This window comes from Hevea brasiliensis, chromosome 9 (assembly GCF_030052815.1).
Source record: "Hevea brasiliensis isolate MT/VB/25A 57/8 chromosome 9, ASM3005281v1, whole genome shotgun sequence".
Lineage (NCBI taxonomy): Eukaryota > Viridiplantae > Streptophyta > Magnoliopsida > Malpighiales > Euphorbiaceae > Hevea > Hevea brasiliensis.
In genome coordinates, this window is record NC_079501.1 from 79645553 (window position 1) to 79654030 (window position 8478).

Consider the following 8478-nt stretch of genomic DNA (forward strand, 5'->3'; position numbering starts at 1 on the left):
AACATATGAAAGTTCATTTCTAGAAAAGATACCATGAAGCCCTTGTTGCTAGAATTTTTGGTGGAATTTTAACTTTGCTGCCCTATTCACCTGAACTTGACTAGAAATTTAGGATAACAATGATTCATAGGCTTTATAATTTGCATTCTATAATTCCAAATGACATGAAATTTATGGCAAATGATAGTTAAGACATAAGGTTAAAACTTTCATGGAGGAATGCTATCCAAAAATTATGGGTAAGTAACCTTAAAATTAACTAGAAGATAGGGCATAGAATCTGGAACCTGGTAGGAGTGCATTCTAGACTGTCCGAAGTAAAATGGGTATAACTCACCCTAGAAACTCCAAATGAGATGATTCTTACTTTGTTGGAAATTAAGATCCAAGGGATTAAATTTCATGAAAAATGAATTAGCAAAATCTGATTGCAACTTATTCAAATCTAGACTCCAATATGTGTTCAGAACCTGCCCTATAACTGGTAAAGTTGAAATTTTGCTTAAGGACAGCTGTTGATTAATTGACGATAACTTTTGATCCTTGAATCCAAATTAAGTGATTCAAATACTATATTAAAGTTAAAACATAGATTTAAAAATCTCATGGAGGAAGTTAAATTTAATTCCTGCAATTACTAGGCCAAAATGCTTGAGCAAAGTAATGCGTAAAGTCTGATTTTTGTTGGAATTTGACAATAGACATCATATGTGTGAATTTTGTATAAATGTATGAAATTTAAATGCATGCAATATGAAAATAGGGTAATGGCAAAAGTTTATGTGCATAGGAGTATTGTTAATTACATCATGTGAAAATAAAAATGATAATTACCTTAATAAGCCCAGGTAAACCTAGATAGTGAATTATAGTTTTGGATAGATTGGCATGCCAATAGGGGACATCATTAGCAGTACTACATTAATTATGTTACTGGATTGATGAATGTCTATTAAAGGCACCGAGTGCCCATAGTTGAACCGGTCAGAGACACCAAGTGTTCAACATCGGGAGCTCCATATCCAGACAATTATATAAAGACACCGAGTGCCCATTGTTAAATCGGTCAGAGGCGCCGAGTGTTCAGTACCGGGAGTTCCATATCCAGTCCATATAGTTCTATCATAGGGTTCTGTGGGCACATGACAAATATTAAAATGTGATTTTAATTAAGAAAATGCACATAAATATCATAAGAACTATGTTAAACCTTAAACATTATTTATAAAATCTCTTCCAATATATATATATATATATATATATATATATATATATATAAGTTTTTCTTTTATTCTTTTTAAATTATTAGTGCACCACTAAGCTGTGAAGCTTAGCCCGTAGGTTTTTCCTCGTGCAGGTATAGAAGGTAAAGAGTAGATAACCAGAGACAGGAGAGGAGGGAGTGGATCTGCAGGAAAGTTTGAAGTCACCTCATACTTGGACTTTGCGGTAGATGCACTACCAATTCTAGATGCATTTTGGTCACTCATTTTTGTATTCCAACTGTCATGTACCAAAACACTTGATGTAAATTTATTTTAGATGGTTGTAAATTAAGTATAAACATACTTTGCCACATTTATAAATTTATGCCTAAATATATGTTATGTAAATATTCACATATGATGAAGAAATGAATTTGATTACAAGTATGATGAGAGTTGATTAATAATATTGTTGCAATTGAAAATATGATTATTAACAGGTGGATGTTATAAGTTTAGGGGAAACTCTTACGGTTTTTCCCTTTGAAATTTATGACTAAAAATTAAAAGTAAACGCAAATTAAGTAAATTGTTCAAATATAAGTTTAGGTGCTCCGTGCACAGAATGTGGCATTCCTTTGCTTAGCTTCACTGTAGGTTGGGTAAGAGGTGTTACATTTAGTGGTATCAGAGCTTTGGTTTGGGCGTTTGTAGACCTAGATAGATAGAAAGACATGACATGTGTGTGGTGATGTATTGCATCTATAGGGCATTGAGGCTACACTTATGCATATCTACTCTCCTATCTATTTTAGGTTAAAGAATGGAGTCAGAATCACAGAAAGCTATTGATGAAGAGGTAAAAAGTCATGTCACTGGTAGTAGTGCCGATAGAGGCATGAGAGATCCAGCTGCACAGGCATCTGGACAGCCTGTACAGTTGCAGTAGTTCTTTTTCCAATAAATGACTGATTTCTTGATACAGATAACAGGAGCCATCCCATAGGCTCAGCCTTCACAGAAGTCCCACCTGGAGAAGCTTAGGAAATATAGGGCAATGGATTTTAAGGGAAAGAAAGAAAATGATCCAGCAGCTGCTGAGTATTGGTTGGAGAGGATAGAGAGGATTCTCCAACAGTTGCACTGTACTCTTAAGCAGAGTTTAGAATGTGCAGTTGCATTACTTTAGGAAGATATATCTGTTGGACACAGTATCACACGTGGTCCAGCCTGCTGAGTTGACCCGGGAGTTCTTTCTGGCTGAGTTTAGGAAGAAATATATCAGCCCTATCTATCTTGAAGATAGGAGGAGAGAATTCATTAACTTGAGGCAGAAATACCTCACTGTGGTAGAATATGAGAGGTAGTTTGTTCGGCTGAGCAGATATGCTAGGGAGATTGTGCCTATAGAGGCTGACGAGATTTGCAGAGGGTCTTAATGATAACATTAATCTCCACATCATAGCACTACAGATGAAGGATTTCACTTATTTAGTTGCTACAACTATGAGTGTTGAGTGGGTCAGAGATAGTGAGAAGAGCAAGAGGACTCAAGAGCAGTAGAAGAGAGGTCTTAGGCAGTCTAGTTTCACCTATATAGATAATAAGAGGCCCAAGGGACCCCAAAGACAGGCACAGTCCCAAAGACAGGGACACGGGTCTACATTCAGGAGGAGTCAGCCAGTAGCTTCAGTGGCTAGTGCTCTAGGGTCCACAGTGAGGGGACCAGCCCTAGCCACATGCTGCCATTGTGGGAAGAGGCATACAGGCGAGTGTTGGCAATCGACTGGAACCTGTTACAAATGTAGTGCCACTGATCACTTTTAGAGAAATTGCCCCAGAAGGAGGACCACCTCTGCACCACTAACAAAAAAGTCCATTCTTACAGCACAAAGGGGTAAGAGACTTGGCAGATCTAAGGTAGCTGAGGGTACTCAGAGAGCTACATCTGAGACAGTAGAGAAACCTGACACCCAGACACCAGTACGTGCCTATATCATCAGAGCCCATGAGGAGCAAAATGTACCAGATGTGATTGTTGGTATATTTACTCTCTTTGACTCCTCAGACATGCATTGATAGATCCAGGTTCTATACTTTCATATATTTGTACTACTATACCAAAAGAGAGGGGTTTACAAAGAGGTATAATTGAGTAAGATATTCTAGTCACAAACCCTTTAGGCCATTGTATGACAGTGAACAAGGTCTATAGAATTCCTTTGAGAATTCAAGGACATGAGTTTCCAGCTGATTTGATAGCATTGCCTTTTCATGAGTTTGATGTGATTTTGGGGATGGATTAATTGTCGAAACACTATGTTATTGTGGATTGTTGCCTACAAAGAGTCACATTGAGAACTTCTGACAATGAAGAGCTGATAGTTATGGGTGAGAGAACATATTATCTCTCTAATGTCATATCAGCCATTATAGCAAGGAAGTTGATAAGAAAGGGTTGTGAAGCTTACTTAGCTAGTGTGGTTGATAGTAGAAAGGCAAGGCCTAGTATTGGTGACATACCCACAGTATTTGATTTCTTAGATGTATTTCTTGAGAAATTGCCTGGTTTGCCACCAGAGAGAGAGGTGGAGTTTTCCATTGATGTAATGCCTAGTACAACACCAATATCTATTGCTCCTTATAGGATGGCACCCACTGAGTTGAAGGAGTAAAAAAAATAAAATTGCAGGAGTTGCTTGATAAAGAGTTTATACGCCCTAGTGTGTCACCTTAGGGAGCGCCAGTGCTATTTGTGAAGAAGAAGGACAGGACACTCAGATTATTTATTGATTACAGAAAATTAAATAAGGTGACTGTGAAGAACAAATATCCCTTGCCCAGGATAGATGATTTATTTGATCAGCTGAAGGGAGCAAGCATCTTTTCCAAGATTGATATCAGATTTGGGTATTACCAATTGGGAGTAAAGGAGTCTGATGTGCCTAAGATAGCTTTCAGGACTCGCTATGGGCATTATGAGTTCCTGGTGATGCCATTTGGGTTAACTAATGCACCAGCGACTTTCATGGACCTTATAAATCGCATCTTCCATTCTTACCTAGATTGACTTATAGTGGTCTTTATTGATGATATTTTGATGTATTCTAAAAACTGGGAGGAACATGACGAACATCTGAGGATTATACTGCAGACATCAAGAGAGAAAAAGCTATATGCTAAGTTGCCCAAGTGTGAGTTCTGGTTGAATGAGGTCTCTTTTCTTGGGCATATAGTGTTAGCTGATGGGATTAAGGTTGATCCTAAAAAGATTGAAGCCATCGTGGAGTGGAAGCTTCCTAAGAATGTGACAAAAGTTAAAAGTTTCTTAGGGTTGGCAGGTTACTTCAGAAGATTTGTGAAGGGTTTCTCACTCATTGCAACTCCATTGACCAGGTTGTTGCACAAGAATGTCAAATTTGAATGGAATGATAAATGTCATACTAGCTTTGAGAAGTTGAAGGCAATGCTTATAGAAGCACCCATTCTTACACAACCAGTGTCAGGGAAAGACTTTGTGATCTATATTAATGCCTCACACAACAAACTGGGGTGTGTGCTAATGCAAGAAGGGAAAGTGGTTGCTTATGCTTCTAGGCAACTTAAGCCACATGAAAAGAATTACCCAACTCATGATTTAGAACTTACAGCAATCGTGTTTGCATTAAAGATATGGAGGCATTATTTATATGGGGAGAAGTGCTATATCTATACAGATCACAAAAGTCTCAAATACTTGCCAACTCAGAAGAAACTCAATTTGAGGCAAAGAAGATGGATCAAATTCTTGAAAGATTATGATTGCATAATTGATTACCACCCTGGGAAGGCAAATGTAGTAGCTGATGCTTTAAGTAGGAAATCACTTGTAACACCCCAAAATTTTAAATTTTATGAGCATTTTTGGTATTTTAATTTTATTTAAATTTTAGGAATTTTTTGAGATTTTTCGGATTTTAAAAATCGGGTTCGATTTTCCGAAAATATAAACTTCGATGATTTTTAAAAATTAATTTAAAGACCACGTGGCAAAACTAAAAATATATTTGGAGTCTACGTATTTTTCTGAGTTTTCTGGAATTTTTTCGAAATTTTTGGACCTCGTTTTCGGTCCCGAGGCAGAGTAAAAAATTCAAAATTTTGTATTTCGAATCGAACCGGCCGAATCGAATCGGAACGGATCGGACCGGTCGAATCGGACCGGCTCCCTTTCCTTTTTTCTTCCCCGCGCGCGTCGTTCCCTCTCCCCTTCTCTCTCTCTTTTCTCTCTCCTCCCTCCCCTGCCGCCGGCCAGCCACCTCCCCCTGCCACCCCAGCCGACCGGCGCCGCCACCCAGCCTCCCCAGCCAGCCGGCCGCCGCCCGGAACGGCCGGAAAACGCGCGCGATCTCCCTCCCTCGCGCGCGTGTCGTTTCGGCTTCTCCGGCCAAAATTCGGCCGATCCGGCCACCAATTGGACCAGGTCTTGTGTCTAAAATCATCTACTCGGCGAGAGCTTTCCATAGACACCAAGAACGCCAAAATCCATCTAGCGGTTTGTCCGATTTTTGCTCGGGAAGATTTTAGCCCATTTCAAATTTTGGGCTAGATTTCTCGAAAACCATGAATCCCACGAGAAAACCGAGGGTACCAGCACGCTCCACTCGTCGAGAGCTTCGCGGCGACATAAATTTCAAATTTTTTCGACACCGTTTTTCGGTGGGTCCCACGGAACTTCGCAGTGTTTTTCCGAGCCTTTAATGAGTTTAGAAAATTCTGAAAAATTTATGTACTAACCCCCGTGTTATGGGCTTCGTGTAGGTATCCTCGATTCGCGGAAATTCGGCGATTGGCTGACCGCGAAATTCCGCCGCATGCACTGCTACGTAAAAGTCTCTGAATTGGACCGAGGTTTTGGCTAGCCCCCCATTGTCAGACGTCCCGAGCGTTTTCCCGAAGTCGGAATTGGCAAAGGTAAACCCGAACCTTGCTTTTTCGTAATTTTCTAGTGCTTAAATAGGATTAAAAATCCATAAAATATTCGTGGTAGCTTAGAAAATTATGATTCTTTTTGCAATAGCTTAGTAATATTGCTAAGGACCGCGGGGCAAAGTTTTAGAATTTTTAGAGCTTGTTTGGGTAGTTTTTGCAAAAATGATCAATAATAAGGACTAAATTGAAATTTTGCGTATTGTGATGGATGACTGATTTGATGGGCCCAGGAGGGGCTGTGTGATATGACTGAACTGTGGATATATGGATTTTGAATATAGAAGTGTGTTTTGAGCCCTTTTGCAGGTTGGGTAGGTCCTTGGTATAGGGGAGACTCTGCCGGATTTTCGGCACAACTTAGGACGTATTGGTCTTTTTCTTTATTTGTATTGAGTCAAATTTATTAAATGATTGTAATGAAAATGTCAGGTGAGCCGGGACAGCCCTCTTCCTCCTCCCAACCACCACAGTGATTGTCGTCAAGTCTGTGAGTAAAATATTAATTTTAATTGTAATTTCGATATTATTATATGTTCAGCCTGCCCATGCATCACTTATATGCATATATTTATTTAGTTAAACTCTAGGCACGATTTATGATGCATTGATAACTGTTAAAGTGCCATGATGTTGTTGTGGTAATTTGGAGCAGTGTGCGTGCGTTGGCGTGCGTGTGATGTGGTGTGGACTATGGATAGGACGGGTAGTCACGGCTTGAGTTCTTCGCTGGGACCCGATCCTTCGAGGGGTAGTCACGGCTTGAGTTCTTCATTTGGGACCCTCGATTTGGTTTATTAAGCGAAAGTCCGCTTGAGTTCTTCACGGCACCAGTTGGATTTAAGAGAGTCAGATAGGATCAGCTCCCATATGTTATGATTGATGCTACAGGGTGCGTGAGTGCTCCAAATTACCTTTTTGATGTTATGATGTGAAAATGATGTTGATGTTGCATTTCACTCTACAGGGTGCATTAGTTTTAGATAGTTATAGAGATTATGGTTAAAATTGATATTTTACTCTCTGAGTCGAACGCTCACTCCTGTTCAATATTTTTTTCAGGCTACAGGAGGATTTTATTTTGGTTAACCTGCTTTTCTCCTTCGCAGGTTGTTTATCGATATTTGTGTAATTTTATTTACTCCTAGAATTTCCGCATGTGTTAGAAGTATTTATTTGATTATGGTCTGTAATATTATTATCATGTTGGACCTGTAAACGTATAATGATATGCATGTTTGATGGATTGGATGAGGGAGCTGAGCTCCCATTTATTTTTATGAGGATATGAGTATGTGGAGGGTGAGCTGAGCTCCCCAATTGAGTATTTATTATGTTTACAGGTCGGGTGAGTCGAAAACTCCCCGTTGGAAAGTCCATTTTATGGCCGGACTCTATCCGTTTGTTTTCTTGATATTGGGCCTTAGAGTTGGGTTAATGAACAGTTAGGCTTACTACGGGCCTCGGGGGCTTTAGGCTGGCCCAGGTCCTAGTGCCGGTCCGGCCCATAGGTTGGGTCGTGACAAATGTGGTATCAGAGCTTAGGCTCCAGATTCTTAGGGAATGTTGTCTAAAGTGTTGGGAAGAGTCTACTAGGAGTCACATGCGGAAATATAGGGTCCACATTCGTCTTGCATTGTCATCTTTGCTTCTAGTTTTGCTCCATATGTTATGTATAAATATGAGTCTATAGAGCTGTGTAATGAGCAGTTTTGAATTTTTGTGGGCTAATGCTGCTGAATTTTAGGAAAATGCGTAGAAGCAGGAGAGCTACCACTGCACCAGAACCAGATGTGCCCGACGAGGTGTCGTACAGATGAGGCGCCGCCAGGAGGCGGGGTAGGAGGCCTAGAGTCGCTCAAGTAGAGGAGCAACACCCCCAAGACAGATCGATCCTTTATGGCACAGGGTCCCATGGACCCCATGGCAGCTACTCTAGCTGGGTTGCAGAGGACCATTGATATGATGGCGCAGTATATGGTCCACCCTCCACAGCAGCAGCAGTCCACCGCACCAAGAGAGGAATCTTACAAACAGATCATAAATTTCAAGAAGTTGGTGCCTGGTACTTATGATGTGTCAGACGATGCATATCGGTTTTTGGATTCTATGACGGCGAGAGCAGAATTCTGATTGGTCGTTAGAAGACTGATAGAGTGTATGCAGCATGTCATGGGGCCTATGCCTAGACAATAGATGAATGACTACGTGTTACCCCGGATGGAGGGTTTGACATGGGCTCAGTTTGTGAAACTTTTTATCAATCGGTTTGTGCTAGAAAGCTTCAGAGATCAGAAGCAGTGGG

The 8478-nt window shown here is 40.4% G+C and overlaps 1 long non-coding RNA gene across 1 annotated transcript; it reads left to right on the forward strand.

Moving 5' to 3' along the window:
* Positions 1-6603: 6603 nt before the first annotated feature.
* Positions 6604-7456, forward strand: LOC131183425 (uncharacterized). The gene is made up of 2 exons (XR_009151509.1): positions 6604-6663; positions 7236-7456. It is a non-coding gene; the product is annotated as an uncharacterized LOC131183425 (long non-coding RNA).
* Positions 7457-8478: the final 1022 nt, after the last annotated feature.